This window comes from Bos javanicus, chromosome 23 (genome assembly GCF_032452875.1).
Source record: "Bos javanicus breed banteng chromosome 23, ARS-OSU_banteng_1.0, whole genome shotgun sequence".
Classification (NCBI taxonomy): domain Eukaryota; kingdom Metazoa; phylum Chordata; class Mammalia; order Artiodactyla; family Bovidae; genus Bos; species Bos javanicus.
Window position 1 is genome coordinate 33,690,323 of NC_083890.1, and position 20,376 is coordinate 33,710,698.

At 40.3% G+C, this 20,376-nt stretch overlaps 1 protein-coding gene and 1 non-coding gene across 5 annotated transcripts in view; both read left to right on the forward strand.

Moving 5' to 3' along the window:
• DCDC2 (doublecortin domain containing 2) overlaps positions 1-20,376 on the forward strand; it is a 153,903-nt gene that overhangs the window by 20,051 nt on the left and 113,476 nt on the right. The gene's annotated exons all lie outside the window — the stretch shown is intronic.
• On the forward strand, positions 13,829-13,935 carry LOC133237096 (U6 spliceosomal RNA). The gene has a single exon (XR_009733127.1). It is a non-coding gene; the product is annotated as a U6 spliceosomal RNA (small nuclear RNA).

Genomic DNA, 20,376 nt, shown 5'->3' on the forward strand with positions numbered 1-20,376 from the left:
CTTTCCTTTCCTCTCTACACACAGCTCTTGCTTTTACTAACAGCCAACTCAAGAGATCTTCTAGGCTCTCCTTGGACTCCTGCCTCTATTCCCCTGTCATTGTGTTGATCTGTATTTTCATCTTTCTTCCCACTTTCCCTGTATCAGTTTTAATGAAGACTGTTCTCATCTTCTGACCTTGGTGTTCATCTCTTTATTTATGTCCTCTCAGTCCTCTCTTTGCTTCCTTTCACCTCCACTCTCTGCCTGGTTTTAGATTTCATTCTGTGCGTCCTTGTTCCAGCTTCCCCCTTGCCTCTGTCATGGAAGCAAGCAGTCTGCGGAGCCCTCCGACCCCCTGCACTGGGAGCCTCTGGTCTGCATGTGGACACCTTTCCTCTTCCTTACCAGCCTGCATTGTCCTTTTAGCCTTTTGCCTTAACTGAAGGACGTTCTTGTTTTTCTACTTTATCCACTTAGCTTTCATGTGATCACACTCCCATACTGTGCAGCATGGTAGGCAGAGGGCAGGGAAGCAAGATTAACAGGACATACATAACCTCTTCAGTTCAGTTCAGTTGAGTCGCTCAGTCATGTCCAACTCTGTGTGACCCCATGAACCACAGAACGCCAGGCCTCCCTGTCCATCACCATCTCCCAGAGTTCACCCCAACCCATGTCCATCGAGTTGGTGATGCCATCCAACCATCTCATCCTCTGTTGTCCCCTTCTCCTCCTGCCCTCAATCTTTCCCAGCCTCAGGGTCTTTTCAAATGAGTCAACTCTTCACATCAGGTGGCCAAAGTATTGGAGTTTCAGCTTCAACATCAGTCCTTCCAATGAACACTCAGGACTGATCTCCTTTAGGATGGACTGGTTGAATCTCCTTGCAGTCCAAGGGACTCTCAAGAGTCTTCTCCAACACCACAGTTCAAAAGCATCAATTCTTCGGCGCTCAGCTTTCTTTGTAGTCCAACTCTCACATCCGTACATGAATACTGGAAAAACCATAGCCTTGACTAGATGGACCTTTTTTGGCAAAGTAATGTCTCTGCTTTTGAATATGCTATCTAGGTTGGTCATAACTTTCCTTCCAAGGAGTAAGCATCTTTTAATTTCATGGCTGAAATCGCCATCTACAGTGATTTTGGAGCCCAGAAAAATAAAGTCAGCCACTGTTTCCACTGTTTCCACATCTATTTCCCATGAAGTGGTGGGACCAGATGCCGTGATCTTCGTTTTCTGAATGTTGAGCTTTAAGCCAACTTTTTCACTCTCCTCTTTTACTTTCATCAGGAGGCTCTTTAGTTCTTCACTTTCTGCCATAAGGGTGGTGTCATCTGCATATCTGAGGTTATTGATATTTCTCCTGGAAATCTTGATTCCAGCTTGTGCTTCCTCCAGCCCAACGTTTCCCATGATGTACTCTGCATATAAGTTAAATAAGCAGGGTGACAATAAACAGCCTTTACATACTCCTTTTCCTGTTTGGAACCAGTCTGTTGTTCCATGTCCAGTTCTAACTGTTGCACCCTGAGCTGCATACAGGTTTCTCAAGAGGCAGGTCAGGTGGTCTGGTATTCCCATCTCTTTCAGAATTTTCCATAGTTTATTGTGATCCACATAGTCAAAGGCTTTGGCATAGTCAATAAAGCAGAAATAGGTGTTTTTCTGGAACTCTCTTGCTTTTTCGATGATTCAGCGGATGTTGGCAATTTGATCTCTGATTTCTCTGCCTTTTCTAAAACCAGCTTGAACATCTAGAAGTTCACAGTTCATGTATTGCTGAAGCCTAACCTCTTACCTCCAAGAAATTTACAATTTTGCTGAAAAGACAGATATATGAACATTCCTAGTACTGCGTACTAAGCGATTCAGGGGTCCAACCCTGTTTGTGTTGAGCTATTTATTTCCAATGCTTTCAACTATCAGGTGGCAACAAAGTCATCTGTGAACTCATCAAAGGAAAGCTTCATTCTTTGACTTGGGGTTGTAGATGCTGCCAGCTGGCTCCACCCTGTTGCCTCCATGTAGTGAATCCTTTAGATTATGACATTCTTCAATAGTTATTTAGGGTCCAAAATCTGTTTCACTGTAAGAGGCCCTGAAACACATTCTCTACAGAGAAGACAAGCAGACAGTGTGCAGAGCACTTAGGATGTGCTAGGAGCTGTGACTCACCAGGTATAAAATGAGTACTTTTAGGAGTTTGGAGTCTAGAGGATGAGACAGGGAAGTAAATCAACCATTATCATTGAGGGCACATGTGCTGGGCTGGAAGAATGTTTGGAGGACTGAAAAAGGGTGGATGGGTTTACATAATCCATAATCCATAATCCATAATCCATAGGTTTATGGGTTAGCCAGTTTTGAAATGGTTTCAAATATCTTTCATTTTTCGCCCACTTCTCTTAGCTTAAGGTTTTGAGAATGTCCCTTTCTCCTCCTTGATTAAGGAAGATAATTTAATATTTATATCTGTATAGGGATCAAAGCCTGTCTCTAGTAAAAATAGTGAAAATCAACTGGATAGAAAAGCAACAAAGGCAGCCTTGCCATGAGTCAGGCTCGGAGGACACACACACAGCAGGTCAGCTGCCTGCACTATCACCCTTCAGGCTCCTCTGTCCATGGGATTCTCCAGGCAAGAATACTGGAGTGGGTTGCCATGCCCTCCTCCAGGGGATCTTCCCAACCTGGGGATCAAACCCAGGTCTCCTGCATTGCAGGTGGATTCTTTACCATCTGAGCCACTAAGGAAGCCCAAGAGTACTGGAGTGAGTAGCCTATCCCTTCACCAGAGGATCTTGCAGGCAGATTCTTTACCAGCTGAGCTACCAGGGAAGCCCACAGTTAACAGAGAACACTGCTTCTCCCAGTCATGTTGTCACTGTAAGATACCCTAAGGGCCTCCCTTCCTGTGATTACTGCATTCTGGCGGATGACACTCTAGACTTGCTGTACTACTCCTGTATTTTACTGGACATCTTTTTATTTTTTGGCCAGGCCACAGAGCTTGCAGGATCTTAGTTCCCTGACCAGGCATTAAACCCTGGGCCACAGCAGTGAAAGCACCAAATCCTAACGGCTGGATTGCCAGGGAATTCCCTACCCGGCATCTTTAATTGCTAAACCTCCCTCACCTCATAACAGCCCCTAGTTAATTCCCACTTGTAACTTCACCTCCAAACTGCCCTCAGCCCAGAAGTGAATCTGCTTCCTCTAGACTCACCTTTGAATCCTCCAGTGAGAACCCAAACCTTAGGAAAGATGATTCCCTTCTCCTCTTTCTCAGCATCATTTTGTGACTTCTCCAAGTGCCATCCCTCACTGCACAAAATCAACAAATCTGATTTTGTCTGACTACAGATTTGTTCCTGTTTCTGATAGTCTTCACCTGATGAGGCTTTAACACATGCATCAGAGCTGCTGGTTAGATTGTAGTCTCTGGGAGGTCTGCTCATTCTGTATAATACCTAGCGTTAAGAGGCTGGTGCGTGTGTGAGTCGCTCTGTCATGTCCGACTGTTTGCGACCCCATGGACTACAGCCCACCAGGCTCCTGTGTCCATGGAATTCTCCAGGCAAGAATACTGGAGTGGGTTGCCATTTTCTTCTCCAAGAGATCTTCCTGACACAGGGATCAAACTCAGGTTTCCCACACTGTAGACAGATTCTTTGCTGTCTGAGCCACCAGGCGTCTCTAATAGGCTGGTAGTAGTTTTAATCCTCTATAGCTTTGAACATTCCTTATCATAGTTAAGGGAGATATCTGTTTTCCTCGTGTGCCTGGTGATTCTGTTTCATGTATGAGTGGGATGTCTCAAATAACTTATAAGTCTTCATGGCTACTATCTATCATTTCAGGGATAAAATTAGTTATAATTAAACCTTTGTGTATTTATTGTCTCTTAGAATCTGCTGCGTGTGTGCTCAGTCGTAATTGCAGCCTGCCAGGCTCCTCTATCTATGGAATTCTCCAGGCAAAAATACTGGAGTGGGTTGCCATTTCCTTCTCCTTTAACATCTTTGGTGTACATTTATTGTCTCTAGTACATTTTGCGGAGAAGGCGATGGCACCCCACTCCAGTACTCTTGCCTGGAAAATCCCATGGATGGAGGAGCCTAGTAGGCTGCAGTCCATGGGGTCACTAAGAGTTGGACACGACTGAGCGACTTCACTTTCACTTTTCACTTTCATGCATTGGAGAAGGAAATGGCAACCCACTCCAGTACTCTTGCCTGGAGAATCCCAGGCAAGATTCTCCCACGGGGGAGCCTGGTGGGCTGCTGTCTATGGGGTCACACAGCATCGGACATGACTGAAGCGACTTAGCAGCAGCAGCAGCAGCAGCAGTATATTTTGAAATTGTATTGAATGAATGCTATTCACTTAACAAGGGCTTATTGTGTGCCTGCTATGTGCCAGGTGACTACGTGCTTGTCACCCGAGAACCAAATAACATGGCCCCTGTCCTCATGGAGTTGACTGCTGTTTAGCCGTCCTTGCTTGTCATGCCTTTACTTTTAACTCTACCAGCATTGATCTTTGCTGCAGAACTTGTGGATTTCTTTAGCTCATAACCCCACATTTTAAGGGCTAAACAGTTTTTGAAGAAAAATCAGAGCTCTGGTTTTCTTCTTCATTTGCCTGCTCATCCTCACCTGCTAGTGGAGAGCCAGTCACAGGTGCAGTGACAGCTAAGCAGAGAGAGCTGGTCAGGTCTCACCATCTTCAAAGTGACCCATCCTGCAGTTGGGAGACCTGCTGTCTTAAGCAGAAATCTTCAGATTAAGATCCAAAGACACTAATGAATGTCTCCTCTTCGAATAAGCATCCCACTGGATCCTCTTGAATACCCTTCTCTCATTTTAGATTTTCATCAATGGAGAATTTGGATAACTTTGTTTCTTCTTTGTTGGGGGGGAGTGCTGCAGAAGAACCTTGGAGAGGAGGAAACAAAGGAAGTGAGGTTTTGAAACCTCAGAACTTGCCCTGGTCTGAAAAGTTTGTGGGAGCATGTGTTGTACTTCGGGTCCATCACTCCAGTGAATGTCTTTAAGATTTTGAATATCATTATTAAAATTTCACATTTCAGTTTAATCATTAGGCATCATCTCCAATAAAACATACTGTGAGGTTTGCTACTTAAAGGCTTTGGGTTGGGAATGGGTTTCTAGACATCAAATCAGGTGTAATTATTAACCTTACTGTGGGAAAGCTTGGGACTCTGTGGTTTAACTCACTAATCTTTAGCTTTGGAATTCTGGGTTCAAAGAGGGGACTACGAAATAGTTAAACTCCTAAATGTTTCTTTCTTTAACTTGGGGAAAGATTTCCAGATTATGTTAATCAAGTTTACTAATTTATCAAAACATCAAAGAAAATGAAACCCACTTTTGTGAGTTCTTCCAACAATAATTGAAACCCTTTTCCAGTCTTTTATTTTACATCTTCCCCCATCTCTCTAATGTAAGTGCAGAGTAAGAAGGATTCTTTTAAGGACAGCTAGTTCACATCAGTAGTCATGGTGATTCCAAGGTGACTATGACCTTGCCAAGGCTCTAGGAAGACAGAATTTTCTGTTAAAGAACAACTGACATATTTCATTTTTCTTTCACACTTTCCTGTCTTATCTCTTTTCTTGGTATTGAACTGTGTGTGGGGGGAGGGGGCATGGGGAATAAGAGGAAGAAACAGAGGAGTGTTTGTGTCAACCTAGAAAATATTGATCTAATGAAAAATATCCATTAGTAACCCTAATCAGCTCTGACTAAAAGTTAGAGGCTGGGGTCTTAATTTTTCCATTAAACATGTGCTGTGGGATTGTTCCATATATCTTGCATTCTCTGCTTGGCATTTAGGTATGATTTAGAATGTCTATGAAATTGGAAGACATACAAATTAGAGCATGTTTATATTTTTTATTTATAGTAATAAGCTGTTCTAAGCAAAGACAGACATTTAATAAGAAACCATTTATAAAATGATTATCAGCCTTTTAAGAAAAAATATGAAAAGTATCTAATAAAATAGTTAAATTGCTAGCTAACAGTGAATATTTAAAAGAGTCACTTAATCGAAGTATTGAAATACTCTCAATAAGACATTTTATTTGCCCCAAGATAAAGTCCTTTTGGCAACACTAACAGCATCCCCTGTGGAACAGAGAAGAACATCTTGTTCTTATGATGCATGAGATTTAGAAACACAGATGATGAATTTTTAGGCATATGTATTATAATTTGAAGTTCTGCCAAGGTATACCAAACTTTTCATTGATGGATACTATGCACCTACTAGAAAATCAATACTTAGGTTCACATTTTAGGGTAATTGTAATGAGCTTATTGCATTTTCTCGAGTCAAAGGGACAATTCATGATGGAAGTATGATTTTTCTATGTGATAGGAATAATAAGAAAATGTAACCAGATAGCAAGTATGGCCAAGGAAGACAAATTGTGCTGAACCACTTACTGAATGCTGCTCAAGTATGCGAAAGCATTGAGAATATTTATCAAGAGCCTGCTGAATGCCAGGCAGTGGGCTGGATTCTAGCCACATTAAGACACTGAGTATGTGCCAATCAAAAATGACAACAAGGTAATTGTCATTGGAAGAGACTGAAAAGAGTTTTGAAAGAGTATAGAAGGGTGGAAAAGTAATACCAGCGGTTGTTAATCCGAAGAAAGACAGCTATTTATGTAGACCTAATTAGTAATTAGCTTCAATGCTTATAAAGAATGTGGTGACTAGATCTTTTCCATCACAGCTGGGTACCATAAAAGGGGAAACAAAATTAAGCTGTGGTGTGAAGTTTGAAGAATTTCAGTCAGATTGAAAGAAAGATTTTAAAGAATTGGTAAAGATTACCAGGCATTTATTGAAAGAAGGTGTCTTATCTCTTTTTCATCTATTTTAAAATATAAACCCATTCATTCCTTTGGCTGGCACATTTCGGTTGTATACCAAGATGACAGGGGTCAACTGAGGTTGCCCTCTCACCTAAGGTTTGGTGGGGCAGGTGGCTGTCAGAGTCTTCTTGGGAAGCCCAGGTTGTCACACTCCCTCATGGAGGCAATTTGAATTGTCACTTTCTGTCATGATCTCTCAAGTTTCAGAGAGTTCTTCAGGGTCAATAAGCAGGTGGTGCTGTGATTTGCTGGCACTTTCAGTCAGAATTTTTAAAAAGCAAGAAAATCTGAAGCCACACCATGAGAGTAGAGGGTTTGGAGAAGATTCCTGTTTTTGGAGTGTGGATTTTGTATTTGTAACTATAGAGTTAGCCTAGTATCCCGATAGATATAACAACCATCCAAAGAGATGTTTCCGTTTTCTTCCACACATGGTACATCCAGAAAAGAAAACCCGAGAGAATGATGTGTTAAAGGAATACAGGAAGTGCAACTCAGAGGAATCGGTAATAAGAAATTAAGCTTATGAGGTCACCTGTGGTGATGTCTCCATTTTTGATTAGGATGTAGAAACTTCTCAGTTTAAATTATATTTCTCTTTAATTCAGAACAGATTTGTATATGTGTGTGTGTTTAATCTTTTTTTGAAATTAATTTATTTTTGGCTGTGCTAGGTTTCGTTGCTGGGCAAGCTTTCTCTAGTTCAGGGGAGTGGAGGCTAGCCTCTCCTGGCGGTGCACAGGCTTGTCATCGCAGTGGCTTCTCTTGTTGAGCACAGGCTCTGGGCGCACGGACTTCAGTAGTTGCAGCATGCGAGCTCGGAAGTTGCAGCTCCCGGGCTCCAGAGCACAGGCTCAGTAGTTGTGATGTGTGGACTTAGTTGCTCTGAGGCTTGTGGAATCTTCCTGGAGCAAGGGTCAGGCCCATGTCTGCTGCAGTGACAGGCGGGTTCTTATCCACTGTGTCACCAAGGGAAGTCCCGGGTTTAATTTTAAATGCCTAACTTGTGGAAACTTTGTTTCAAACACCCAGAGTAGCACAGAGCAGTGGTAAATCCTTGGACCGTTCCTGGGGGAGCAGCATGGTGAGCACACTGTGCTGATGAAGCCAGGGACTCGGACTAGGACCCCACGGTCCCCTCTCAATCCCATTAGGTCCTCGGCCCTAGATTGTCCCCCCAGTATCCAGCTGCCACCTCAAGTCTGGTGTTGGTTAAAGCATAGGTCAGAATATATGTGAGATTCAGCTTACATCTTGTCACCATATTGGAGATCAACTAGAAAGGTCTGTGTCCCGCTGGTATGCTAATAGTCTTATCTTCATGTACAAAATAAAACATATTTCACTGTACTTGAAAATGGATGGATGGAGGATATAAGGCAGTTTTTTTTAAGGTTAGCGTGATTTGTTTGCATTTGGTTGATTACAGCATGAAGAATAAAGGCATATCTAGCTTGGTCAACAATGAAAACTCCCATTTATTATTGTGAAAGACTCCAAAGCGGCCAGCCAGGTCCAGCTCAGATGTCAGCCCATGATTACATAGTTTGGATGTTTGGTTTGTTGAAAGAAGGTTGATTTCAGTCCACCTGTTAGCTGGGGCCAAAGCTAGATGGTGAGGGCCTGTGGGAGAGTGAAAACTAAATGGACGCAGTATATTTGCAATGTCTAATGTTTAACGTGGGACCTTTCTCTCTAGGAAATTTCTAGCGGCAGTCAGTCCTTGATGCTTTGTGTTTTTTTCCTCCCTTTCTGGCAGTATTTTTGAGTTTCAAAGATTTATGAACCTCCATGCCTATCTTTGCTATTTCAAATTATAAAATGTAATGTAACCAGGCAGCCAACTTTTAGCAATATTTATAAAAGGAGTCATCACATGTTACCCAAGTTGTGTTTTGTAAATTATATGCTGATTGATAAAATGCCATAGTCACAGCTTGTTTTTCTAGAACTGAACAGAGAACTCAATTTCCAGTACTATGAGTTTTGTGTTAGCTTGCATGGGATCTCCCACAAATGATTTTTTAAAAAATGATTTTCAGTATCAAATTAAAAATTATAGATATATATATTTACCATAGCATAGAGATATTTTTTTTTGGTATGGCTTTTGCAAATGTAGCTGATTTCTCATGAACTGTCAATTGGCTAATATTTAAATTAGTCAAATAGTATATGGAAATTGGATTGAATTAACTTTCCTCTAGCTGGTACTTCTTCTAATCAGGTTGTTATTCCCTTGTGTTAATCCTATTTTAATTATTTTATCAATAATATTAACATTGTCTGCTCTTCTTGCCTATTATCTAAACATGCATACGTAGATATGTTTATAATGAAGTACGGGCAATGTGATTTGCCACTGGGGTTTTTCAGCATTTTTACATATTGACTCTTATTTATTCCTAAACTTTCTTCCTCTCCTCCGCTTTCCTAATTCACTTGCTTGTATAGAACCATATTCATATTATAGTTCCCTGATTAGGAATTTCTTTTTCTCTAGTTTATGGTATCAAGTTAGCGGAGTTGTGTGCATCAAATTTGGTATCAAGAGAATATGTCCAATGCTTATTATAAATGAATTTATCCTAGAAAGGCGGTCTTGGTTATATGTCTAGATTGTTATCTGTACCATGTCAGTTTAGCTTGTGTTCCAGGCCCCATGGGTTACTCTGAGTATATAGACAGAATTATAAAATCATAATGGCAGTCTTTCTACTCCATCTAAACGATCCTAAAGGATTATGTTGATAGAAGAAGGCTTTGTTTGCGGAGTCTGGAGAAGAGGAGTCTGGCAATGAGTTGCTCTGTGTCTCTGCTGTTATTTTAGTCCTCCTTGCATGTGGGAGGGTTTGGAGCTCAGTGGAATGACACTAATCACAAAGTTATGGCTCTCACTTTTTTTTTTAACTTGGAATTGGCTTTTATTTATTTTTGACCTCACCAAATGGCATGTAGGGTATCAGTTCCCTGACCAGGGCTTGAACCCCTGCCCCCTGGGCATGGAAGCACAGAGTCTTAACCACTGGACCACCAGGAAGTCCCAGCTCTCACTTTTTGATAGTAAAAAAATTAACATCATATATTTTTTCATCAAAAAAGTTCTGACCATTGATTTATGTGCCAGGCATCATGCTAATTGGACTTACAACAGCAAAGAAGTCAGACAAGGCCACAGGCTTCACGAAGCTTGTGTAGTGGAGAAGAGAGATTGGCAAGCAGGCACTTGTAATGGCATCTGCTGGATGGGAGAGGGTGGAAGGGACAGGGTGCTGGAGCGGTAGCTACCACTGGGAATCCTCAGAGCTTCCAGGAAGAAATGACATTTGAGACCTAAAAGAGATGGGTAGATGTCAGCTAGGCAAACAGGGAGGAAGAGTATTCTCGGCAGTGGGAACAGCATATGTGAATGTCTGCAGATGAGAGATTATGGCACATTTGGAAAACTTACACATGTTCTGCTTGGCTGAAGCATGGGATGGAAGGGTTGGAAAGATGTATGAGCCAAAGAGACTTAGCAAGTAGAGAGAGACCAAGTCATAAAGGTTTTTAAAAGGAGTTTTGACTTTCTCCTAAAACCAATTTGGAAGTTGTTGATAGGGTGTCAGCGGGGAATTGATATGATCACTTTTGCTGCCCCAGCAAGGTTGGAGGTCAGGAGACCACTTAATGGGGATGAATGTGGTACTCATGATGGGCGAGGCTGTGGAGATGGTAGAAGGATCAGAGTTGAGAGACAGGACTGTGACTGGTTGGATGTGGAGTAAGGAGGAGAGATGAGTTGGATGCTTCTTGGGTTTCTGGCTCAGGCAACTGCATAGATGGTAATTGCCCTTCACTGAGATGGGGGAATGGTTTGTTTTTTTGGTGACACTGACAATCAGACATATTTGAGGTAGTAACTGTTTGAACATTGAGCCAACATAAAAAAAAAATGTTGGAAGATGCACCAAACCAGAACTCATTGTGAGTGTGAACATGTGTGTATTTTTCTTTACTGTGTGTTTGGTAGTGTTCTTCTTGCTGTTTAGTTGCAAAGTCATGTCCAACTTTTTTGGGACCCCGTGGACCTTGGCCTACCAGGCTCCACTGTCCATGGGATTTCCCAGGAAAGGATACTGGAGTGGGTTGCCTTTTCCTTCTGTAGGGGATCTTCCCAACCCAGAGACCAAACCTAAGTCTCCTGAATTGGCAGGTGAATTCTTTACCACTGAGTCACCTGGAAGCCCTAGTAGAGTTCTAGATACTATATAAAAAGTATCTAGTTTAATCTTCACAGCAACCGTATGAAGTAGGGATTGTTATTATTCCCATTTTATGGAGGAATAAATTGATGACTGAGACATGGTCTTATAGATATGCTCTATAGGCACAGTTAAGAGGGACTGTGAGTAAATATATTGTGTTAGTGCAAAGGGAAGCATTTCCTACTGAGTTAACAGAATTTAATTGATGATGACCATACAGTGTCTTTTTGCTCTTCAAAGGGCATTTGGAGGGCAAATTTGTTTATTTATTGTACTTTGATTTAATAATGATAGAAAAAGATACACAAAGAAGACTGAAGGAAGTGCAGAAGAAAGGCACAATTTTCTTTTAACTTCCTTAATATCCTTATTTAACAAGTTATCATTAACCAAAAAATTGCCTAGTTATTTTAGCTGTATTCTTAATTGACTTTTTTTTTTGCCTTTGTTAATATTCCCTATAGTACAGATATTTATGTTGAATGTTTCCAATACAGTACTTGAAATGGCTTTGGCATGTCTACTTCTAAAAGGGTTCCCACAGGAAACCAAAAATATCTTTACATGGAAATTTACAAGAGTGGAAGAGATTGGAGAAAGAGATAATGAGCCAAGAACCATGAATGAGTTTTTAAACTTTCATCATGTTCGCTGGCAGAGGACCAAGCAAAGGTCACGTTGTGATGGCTTAGCTACAATAGGGCTGATGAAGTGAACGTCGGCGTTTTTCACTTTCTGTGGCTGGTGGTGTGGGGTCTACTTCTCCCCCAGCTTCCTGTGGTGGGAACTGTATTCATTCATACAGAAAATGCATTCAGATGCTGGAAAGCAGACATTTGACAAATAATTGTCACACATCTTTTAATGGTCCAAGAGCAGCATATCTTTTGTTTCTGCCAGAATCAATGCTAATGTTTCTTATACCTCTGAAAACATACGCATCCTCTTCTTCAGAAGGAGGTTACCCAAAGTCTCTTTATCTATTGTATCTTGTTCCTAGTCAAGATGTCTGGATGATGTCCATTCTTTTCCTAGTTCTACTACTTTCTCAACTCAATATTTTGATATAAAGATAATTATTATTACCTCATATAAGTCAATGAGATAAAGGGGGTGGGGAAGATGCAGTGATAGACAATATCCAAGATATACATGACATCACAAGAAAGGAAATGAGGGTATTTCTTCAGAGAATCATGAGACTAGAGATAGTATTCATGATTTCCTTTGCTACATCCTTCTTAGCTCCCTGACCAGGGATTGCACTGGAAGGGGAAATCTTAATTCCTGGACTGCCTGGGAAGTCCCTCATCCTCCTCACCTTTAGTTAACACTTATCTGCTTAGGATTCTTAACCAGTTGGGTGATCCAAATATTTATTCTGGAGGGATCTGAGCTCTTGGTAATGTTGTTGATACAGGATTGCTGATGCCTTCCATAATTTCACTGTTTTTTTAAAATACTATAAATTACATATACAAAAGAGAAATCATAGCTATAGTTTGTAGAACAATAAAATGAACTTCTGTGTACTACATTCAGCTTAAAAAACAGAACAGAATATAGTTAAAGCTCCTCTTGTCTCTCTCTGTTTAGTCCCATTTCTTGCTTCTTTCCAAAATGTAAACACTATCTTTTATATTTATCCTCCCATTGCCTTTTGTTTTTCTTAATAGTTCTACTACATATGTATATGTATATAATCCTAAGCAATATATAGTTAAATTTGGAATTTATGTAAATAAAATCATACTCTATTTGCTCTTTTGCAACCTGTTTTTTTTTTCCTCAGAGATATTTGTGGTATTCATCCATTTAATTTGATTTTATGAAATTTAATTTGTCAGTATAACTGAGTAAACACTTACTACTAATATGTAGATTTATTTAATATTATTCACCTGATAAATTTGAACACTCACATGCAGATAATCTAAAAAAATGACTTCATATAATTATGAGGAAGTAGTTGAAAGAATTTAGATATTTCTAAATGTATTAAGTATTTTTATTATGTCAAAATATGTGTATTTAGATGTAAGTAGTAGAGAGAAAGCAATTTTAAATCTAATAACTATTGTGCTTAATTTAAAAAATTAAGTCATATTTACATTCTTTCCAAATATTATTTTCCCTTCTTTTAAATGATTTATACTTTGCATTCTGGATATCCCCATCCTTCTTCTCTCAACTTTTAAGTTCTTTTTTCATTTCTTTATCTTCTTTATTCATTATTCTTTAAACTCTTCTTGTGTTCAACTTCTAGCCTTTACTTTGCTTATTAAACATGATTAAAAAAAAAACTTCAGCTGCCAGCTTCTCAATTCATCTCTGTCCAGTGTGCTTCATGTCTTATTTTCGAAGTTTAAAAATGTATGCTGTGATGTCTTGATTAACATGCAGATGTTTTTGATCAAGTGCATGTGTCATTGGCCACCTCTTTGCCTCCCCACTCCAATCACCTTTTATTTCTTGATAATATTTTTATTAACATGTTAATTTTGGTGAAAAATACTCCATATCATTTTAGCAAGTGGCATTTGTGGTTGACTTGAATTAATGAGTAGAATAGGAAATGGGAAATGGATTTGAAATACCAGGGAGTCAAAACTATAGGTAAGATAAAAACAAATCGCAATTAGCAACATTTAATGAATGAAAGAGCTGCTTAAGAAATGAATGAATGGTGCTCGCTTCGGCAGCACATATACTAAAATTGGAATGATACAGAGAAGATTAGCATGGCCCCTGCGCAAGGATGACATGCAAATTCATGAAGTGTTCCATATTTTTACATCACAGCAGGATCCTCTATGACCCACCTCCCAGAATATTGGAAATAAAAGCAAAAATAAACAAATGGGACCTAATTAAACTTAAAAGCTTCTGCACAACAAAGGAAACTATTAGCAAGGTGAAAAGGCAGCCTTCAGAATGGGAGAAAATAATAGCAAATGAAGCAACGGACAAACAACTAATCTCAAAAATATACAAGCAACTCCTACAGCTCAACTCCAGAAAAATAAATGACCCAATCAAAAAATGTGCCAAAGAACTAAATAGACATTTCTCCAAAGAAGACATACAGAGGGCTAACAAACACATGAAAAGATGCTCAACATCACTCATTATCAGAGAAGTGCAAATCAAAACCACTATGAGGTACCATTTCACGCCAGTCAGAATGGCTGCGATCCAAAAGTCTACAAGCAATAAATACTGGAGAGGGTGTGGAGAAAAGGGAACCCTCTTACACTGTTGGTGGGAATGCAAACTAGTACAGTCACTATGGAGAACAGTGTGGAGATTCCTTAAAATACTGGAAATAGAACTGCCTTATGATCCAGCAATCCCACTGCTGGGCATACACACTGAGGAAACCAGAAGGGAAAGAGACACGTGTACCCCAATGTTCATCGCAGCACTGTTTATAATAGCCAGGACATGGAAGCAACCTAGATGTCCATCAGCAGATGAATGGATAAGAAAGCAGTGGTACATATATACAATGGAGTATTACTCAGCCATTAAAAAGAATACATTTGAATCAGTTCTAATGAGATGGATGAAACTGGAACCTATTATACAGAGTGAAGTAAGCCAGAAAGAAAAACACCAATACAGTATACTAACGCATATATATGGAATTTAGAAAGATGGTAACAATAACCCTGTGTCCAAGACAGCAAAAGAGACACTGATGTATAGATCAGTCTTATGGACTCTGTGGGAGAGGGAGAGGGTGGGGAGATTTGGGAGAATAGCATTGAAACATGTATAATATCATGTATGAAACAAGTCGCCAGTCCAGGTTCGATGCACGATACTGGATGCTTGGGGCTGGTACACTGGGACGACCCAGAGGGAGGGTATGGGGAGGGAGGAGGGAGGAGGGTTCAGGATGGGGAACACAGGTATACCTGTGGTGGATTCATTTCGATCTTTGGCAAAACTAATACAATATTGTAAAGTTTAAAAATAAAATTAAATTAAAATGTGTGCAAAAAAAAAAAAAAAAAGAAATGAATGAATGATTGAATGAGTAACTAGGTAACTCCTTGTAATACCATGCTGAGCTGACTGTCATCTAAATGTCAGAGTCTGCACCATGTTTAGGTAATTTTAGAGATTGTTATCAAATTAAGGATCAGGTTTAAAACATTACCATTTTATATATGTGTATATATATCATCCATTCTCATTAGAGGAAATATAATTTTCTGTTGCTCAATGTTGAAGACTATTTTGCTAAAAATGGCTGGAGTCAGGTAGCTGGTAAAGAATCCACCTGCAATGCAGGAGACCCTGGTTTGATTTCTGGGTTGGGAAGATCCCCTGGAGAAGGGATAGGCCACCCACTCCAGTAGTCTTGGCTTCCCTGGTGGCTCAGCTGGTAAAGAATCCGTCTGCAATGCAGGAAACCTGGGTTTGATCCTTGGGTTGGGAAGATACCCTGGAGAAGGGAATGGCTACCCGATCTAGTATTCTGGCCTGGAGAACTCTGTGGACTGTATAATCCGTGGGGTCGCAGAGTCGGACACGACTGAGTGAATTTCACTATACACTATACTATAGAAGATGATACAAAATCTTTTCCTAGGTAACTGGAAGACATACAGAGAATTCACTAGTAATTTGTCAAAAGTAATTCCTATTTCCTTCCAAGAGGAGAGATGTGGATATGATTTAGAACTTAATCAAAGTTAAAGGGCCTCGCATCGTACAACCGCAGACAAGCATGTGTCAGTTTCATTTGTTCTTTAAACCACATAAAGGGTTTTTTTTTCTTAATTGATCTGAGATACATTTACTTTTCAGAAGCAAATACTTGTCAACTTTGTGATTTCTTCATTATTTTAAAGAAATTAAAAACAAGACTTTACCATAGAATTACAAAATAAAGCGGTTCATATCAACTCTTTGCACTGCACTCGTGCAAAAATCTGCTGCTTTCTTTTGATGTTTCTGAGTCATCATGCTGCCCTACCAGACTACTTATCTAGAAGAGAGGGCGGCAGTCATTGAGGAGCTTGTAATATGAGACAGGTAGGGCTGATAAGGGTATAAGACAATTTAAGAAACATTGAACTAGGACATTGATTGATTTATTAACATTGTGTATAAGCAATGGCTCAAGGCATGTTATAGGACTGTGAGTGAAAGGAGAACTGGAGGAAGTTAAGTCACCAGGGAGAACTCTCTGTCTGTCTCTAGATAGAATGGCTGCAGTTTCAGTAGCTCTTTGAGTGAAGGAAGGGAGACATCTGGAAGAGCTGGGAGCCCAAGAGGACAAGCTGATATATGTGTTGTTGTCATACCAGAAAGAACAAGGGCAGCACACCCAATTTTTACCTTCTTTTTATTTTAGTATTCCCTTCTCCCTTCCCCCAATATTGTGTTTTCAGAGTACAGAAAATGCTCCAGTTGCTTTTCATTGTAATTCATTTTAATAATGAAAATGCCCAATTTCTAAAATTGCAATTTAAGCCTTTTGGGAACACAAACAATCTTCCCCCTGTGCTTGGGAAAGTTGAAAAATATGATTAACCCACAGCCTGTGCGTGCGTGCACAGTCACTTCAGTGATTTCAGTGTCTGACTCTTTGCAGCCCCATGGACTGTAGCCTGCCAGGCTCCTCTGTCCATGGAATTTTCCAGGCAAGAATACTGGAGTGGGTTGCTGTGCCCTCCTCCAGGGGATCTTTCCAAACCAGGGATCAAACCCGCGTCTCTTACATCTCCTGCATTGGCAGGTGGGTTCTAGCACCACCTGCAAAGCCCCACCTACATCCTAACCTCTGAGTAGTGACCCTTTAAAGCATCATTCCGTTGGATCCTGTTTCCCTCCGTCTCTGTGGCTGTGGTTTTTCCTCTCCAGATGCTCTCTGTCTGTCTTGAGTTGTGGGATCCTACCTGCCCCCATCAGTCTCTAAAGAGGTGGCCCAATGTTGAATCAGGAAGATAGCCTGTCTTACACAATCACAAAGCAAATTTACAAGATTCAAATCCCTTAAGTGTTCTTCGAGGTGGTCCACTTTTAAAGGCCAATTTTTCAGATAGTTTGGGAGGCCAAATTCCTCCTCCTTTGAAGCTGGACAGAATGATTTTACTGCAAGGTTGCCCAACCAATACTGTTTATACAGAGTGACTCTTTGACTTATTATTCTACTCCCCACGGGTGTGAGGATTAGGATTTATCACTAGACGCATATGGCAGATATTAGACTCTTTGGAACCGGTGTATCTAGAAGTTACATTGAGTCCAGGGTTGTTTGGTCGTTGGTAACCTGGAAACCTAATTGCAACAACAAGCCATCCAAACAGAGTTATTCTTCTGAGTGCTCATAATGAAAGCAATACCAGGAGGGATCAGTCAGGAATGGACTCCACATCCCTGGCAAACAAAACTGACTTCTAGCTTATGGTTATCGCTAATTGGGGTACAGTAATTCTGAGGCATGTTTAGTGGAACTTAAAAAAAAAAAATTCCACAGTTCCTGGTAATGTGTTCACTGAAGACTTCCTGGATGAAGTATCATTCTTTTTCATTTACAGGTTAAAATAGCTGGGTGTTTTCCTCCATATCCAAGCAAGTGTAAGAGTTCTGCTTTCTTAAATAAATGTAGTTTATTTTCTTCAGTATTTCATACTATCTAAGCACTACAGCAAAATGGAAAGGAGCACAGTATGGCGACTTGAATGCCCCCTGCCCATTTTATTCATTCATGTCTTCATTTTGACACTATAAATACAAACACAGGTGGAATAGAAGCTAATACAGGGAAGACAGTGTTCCGTGTGGAAAGGATTTTGTGTCATCTCTTGGATTTCTTGAGTTGTGTTGAACGTAATTAAGGCACAAAGTAAGTGAGGCCTCTTATAAAACCTAGATTAATCATGGAAGTAGATTGGTTTCAATTTGGGGGTGATAGAAGGCATCCCTCACCAATTTTCCATTCCTTTTGGAACATTAGGTGGCTAATATTGTTGCTTATTTGTCTCCACTGTATTTTTAGTTCCAAGCTATCACCATTCTCCTTCACCTTTTCTTTGTAGTTTGGGGATTGCAGGGTATATATGAGCTGAAATGAAGTAAAAATGCAGTGGTAGTGTTTTCAAGCTCGTCTGTCAGCAAACTTGAGTTGATCAGAGATGTCCCTGAACTTCTTTTTCTTGTTAATATAACAGTTGATGCTCAGGAAAACAGACAAACAAACTCGATAAAGGCTTTCCAAGAAGTCTGTTTTAACGCGGCAAGGGAATGGGGGTAAACATTCTTCTTCAGTTGTAGTATTTATGATTTCACTTGTGTCTCCTCCTCACTCCCTACTTACTGGCTCAGTGGTAAAAATCTACCTGCCAGTGCAGGAGATGCAGGAGACGCAGATTTGATCCCTGGGTCAGGAAGATCCCCTTGAGAAGGAAATGGCAACCCACTCCAGTGTTCTTGCCTGGAAGAATCCCATGGACAGAGGAGCCTGGTGGACTACAGTCCATGGGATCACAAAGAGTTGGACACAGTTGAGCGACTGAGCATACATGCATGCCCTACTCAGCTCTACATCTACATGCATTTTGGGTAACCAAACCTGTTGAACCTGAATTGTCTGTCCACAATTTGTATGCTTCTATCAGTAGATGAGTGTCCATCCATTTTTATCTAAATGCTTCAGTTTAGTGTTGTTTTTTGCATTGAGAGAGGGCAGGGCTTAGTGGAAAGAGCATGAACTTTGGAACTAAATAGGCCCAAATTTCAATCCTAATCCTCGGGCCTAATGTATTGTCTCCTCATTGGATAACAGGGAGAAATGATCTCTGTCTTGAAGTTGTAGTTATTAAGAAATATTAAGTAAATATCTACCATGTGTCAGATGCTAAGCTGAACAATTGGGGTGAAAAATGAGAACTATGTTACCCTACTTTCCAGGGCAGAGCTTGTTGTTTTTCAGGAATGATATGCATGCAGATGACAGTAGTGAAATGTGATAAATGCACAGTGTGTAAGCTCACTGTGGATGAACACAATGGAATGCAAAGGAATGCAATCAATATTGCGTTGCAAGGGGGTCAGAGAAAGGACACTTCAGAGTGGAGCTAGATCTTGAACAATCAGTAAATTCAATAGACATCTTGAGGGTGAATTATGAAGGCCATGAGCAAGTACATGTTTGTATGTATGTGAAGTTGCTCAGTCGTGTCCAACTCTTTGCAACCCCATAGACTGTAGCCTGCCACACTCCTTCGTCCATGGGATTTTCCAGGCAAGAGTACTGGAAAGGGTTGCCATTTCCTTCTCCAGAGGATCTTCCTGACCCAGGGATCGAACCCGGGTCTCCCGCACTGTAGGCAGACGCTTTACCATCTGAGCCACCAGGGCAAGTACATAGAAGCATAAAATTTCATGGCTGCATTGGCCAGTAGTTTGAGCAATGACCTCTTGGGTATGGTAAGCCATGGGCCTCGAACTTGACAAAAATGTGCTTTTGACTATAATAAGTCCGCAAAGCAGTGATCCTCAATTCTTGGGTTATTCTAGCTATACAAATTACCACTCTGCCCAAAGATCATTCAGATACTCAAGTTATGGACTCAATGAGTTGAATTCATAAGCATCGCATATTCAGATATCCAAAGCACAGCTAGTTTAATGTCCCTTTTAGTGTACTTTACAGGAATCCAAACTCTTTATTACCTTGAGATCTAATAACTGTAAAGGTGAATCTCCACAGGGGAATCCACTGCAAAATCCACAGTTGTCAACAACTCAGTGCCAATAGGCAGGGGACTTAGAATTACTCTGTGACTGAGCAGGCAAGCTTCTCAAGTTTCTGTAGATGTGGAGGGGATGTATGCTCTTGAAGAAAGTATTCCTCTTTGCTTCTTGAACAAATACTATTTGTTAGACATCTTCTGACATGCAAACTATTCTTATTCATTGTCAGGGAATTTATACTACACTCAGAAGGTAGTCTATATTTTCTTCCTTGAAAAGGGAAGGATATTCATCTGGACCTCATTTCTTTGCATTTGCCATCTTAGCCATCTGTTGGAGAATAACAAATGTGGGGCATTAAAGTATAAATCAAGCTAAATATATATTAAGCAGAGACAAATAAATGCAAGTGGGAAGACATATTAGCACAATCACTAGGCTGTGTTTTCTTGTTGTTAACAGAATATTCATTTTGTTTGCTAGTAACACCCCATATCTTCATTATAAATTTATAGTGTTAAG